Source organism: Octopus bimaculoides, chromosome 21 (genome assembly GCF_001194135.2).
Source record: "Octopus bimaculoides isolate UCB-OBI-ISO-001 chromosome 21, ASM119413v2, whole genome shotgun sequence".
In the NCBI taxonomy this organism is placed as follows: domain Eukaryota; kingdom Metazoa; phylum Mollusca; class Cephalopoda; order Octopoda; family Octopodidae; genus Octopus; species Octopus bimaculoides.
Window position 1 is genome coordinate 21,860,884 of NC_069001.1, and position 2,835 is coordinate 21,863,718.

Here is a 2,835-nt window from a genome sequence, read left to right on the forward strand (position 1 = left end):
ATATGCATGTTTGTGTAAGCGTGAATGAAAATAGGATATTGAATTTGAATAATATTATTTAAGGAAAAAGAGAAACAGCAGAAAAAAATAGTGTGCTGAGTCGGACAAGGGAATGCACATGTCAGAAATGTAGGAAAATATAAAGCGAAGAATGAAATTCTAAGTATCAGTCAATAAATAGTGCTAACCAATTAACTTAACACTTATCGAAAATACTTTTGCTGTGTATGTGATTTGTTCGAGCACAATTTGAGAAATGCAAACTCGTTGATAAAGATGAAGTTGTTTCTCCTGTTGTATTGTCCGGATTTGAGATATAAAATCTTGGTTTCAGAATAATTGCTGACTATTAATTACAGGAAGACTGAAATTACCCATCCCTAATATGTTTCCAGAGTTCCATTACTGAATTCAAATTCCTTGGACACACATAGAACTATAAGCGAGATACTTGGAGTAGTCTGCTGAGCCCAATTATGGTAGCCATTAACCTTGTGAATACGCACCGATCATTAAAGACATCGGAAAATAGTTATTTGCTTCAAAAGAACATAGATGGAACTAGAAACTCTTTTATTTGTTCGGTGTAGACATTCATCAAGTCATGGCAAAGCCTCAAATTTCACCTTAACATTAATATGGAAGTTGTTCAGGTGCGAGTCGGTTAGGGTAACGAAGGGAGTTATAGGGTTTTTCGGCAATTAAGCTTCTCCCCACCAGCATCTGTTGGGAGGTGGTCGAGTGGTTTGAAAGTTTAAGAGAATTGCCTTTATCGTCTAGCTGTTATTTTATGATACTTCAGGACTCTCATTTTACATACTATGGGTGGAAGAAGAGAATTGCTCATGGCCTTGGCAGGCCGACATAGATAGGAAAAACGGGAAAACCGTTTTGCAGGTAAACACCGGTATGGAAGCTATAAACAAGGGCGTTCCAGATTGAATATTTTCTGATGAGAAACCTGCACAGTATTTATGTGTGATCTGAGGTTTTAAACACCACAAGGAGTATGAAAGGAAGGGGTGAATAAGACGGCAAGTACTTACCTAGATATGATGGTGTATAGCAGTAGCAACAACAGCAGCAGCATTTCAGATGTGATAGAAATAGAGCAATGTAGGCTTCATGTGTCGTAGAATGTCGATATTTGCAGATAAAATGCTTTTTAGTTTTGAAGGGTAGGCAAGGATGCCATGCTAGTTATGTGTAAAAATGAAATCTTTCCCAACAGTTAAAGCCAATAGATAAAGCGATTTTGAGGGCTCTTGATAAAAACTGCTTATGATTAAATAGGTAGTGGTGCGATGATATCTTTGCGATATCAGTAGAGTTTCTGTTTTCTTGACATATTTCCATTGGTGCATACTTTCAAGATCATAGCTTATGTTTCTGTATGCTTTGTGTATGGTATCTAAATTGTGGCAGCAAATAAATCACTGATGTATAGAAGAAAGGAACGGCGACACAAGAGCGAACCCTGAATTTATAAAATGAGAAATAGAGCTTCGTTAGCCAAAGCAACACTACTTTTCGATTGGGGCTGACACTGGGAATGTTGCCGTACTGGAGTGAATATTGCAATTGAGGTTGATGTGCTAAAGCAAGAATGCTTCTAATGAATTTTTCTCCTGTTCTACCATGGCTAAAGGAGTGTAATTTTGGACAAAAAGCTGCTGGTGCTTGGGTTATCTTTGGTTGTTGTTTCTTTGCCGGATATTGTCGCAAGTACTGTTTTTGTTCTCTCCAAACCCCTTGTCACCTGACTTATGCGAAGTAAACTGATCAACATTTCCGTAGCAATGGTTGGTGTTACTGTAGTGGCTGCTACCACTAGAAGAGAGAGTGGGTTTGGTAAAGTTGAATTTGTTGTGTTGAAGAGTGTGACAAAGTGTGTTTCGTAATTGTGTGTCTACTTCCTTGGAACGTAAAAAAGGAAGTTGTAGGGCAAAGTCTGTCTTATTGGGAATTGCAGCAGGTTTGTTTGTTTTGTTATTCAAGTGAATGGGATGCAGAGAAATTTTGTATTTATAAAAAATTGAGTTCATTGATTCGAGGAGTGATGCATGGAAGTCGATGGATAGTGGGCTGGGCTGACGTCATGAATATTGTGACAGTTGAATGTGTTTAGGATGTGATGTTAGTACACGATTTATTGGATAAAGATAAAGAAGAAAAAGAAACTGATTACTTATAGGTGATAGCGATAGTAGCAGCAGCCACAGTACATGCATGTAATGAGGATGATGATGAACATGATGATGACGATATAGTTTTGGCTGCCATGGTGATGGGTATGCAGGTTTAGAATGCCAAGAATCTACTGTACTAGTAATAAAAGGATGGACTGGAATGACCCGAGGTCACTAAGGTCAGTGTTGCATATTGGTTGTTCTCAGTTTCTATTTTACCGCTGTTGTTCATCGAAAAGAAAATAGGGAAACATTTCCTCACATGTTTTCTAGAGAGACGAGAGGTTTTCAAGAGACCTGGCAGTTTGTTTTCAATTTGAATATTTTTTTCAGAGCATATTACCAAAGCCAGGCAAAAGTTTTGTTTATAATTCTTTGACTTTCATTGTTTGACTGTGGCCATGCTGGGGCATCGCCTTGCAGGGTTTTAGTGAACAGACTCAACGGCAGTACGTACATTTTTTAAGCTTTGTAGTTATTCTATCGGTTGTCAAGTGGTGGTCTGGGATAAACAAAAGCACCAACACACACACACACACACACACACACACACACACACACACACACACAAACACACACACACACACATATTCATACACATCTCTATCTTCTGCTTTCTCTCTCTATGTTTACATATATGTATATA

The 2,835-nt window shown here is 38.1% G+C and overlaps 1 protein-coding gene across 1 annotated transcript in view; it reads right to left on the reverse strand.

Annotated features, from left to right (window-relative positions):
* LOC128250422 (uncharacterized protein DDB_G0267764-like) overlaps positions 1-2,835 on the reverse strand; it is a 12,674-nt gene that overhangs the window by 8,964 nt on the left and 875 nt on the right. The window lies entirely within an intron of this gene.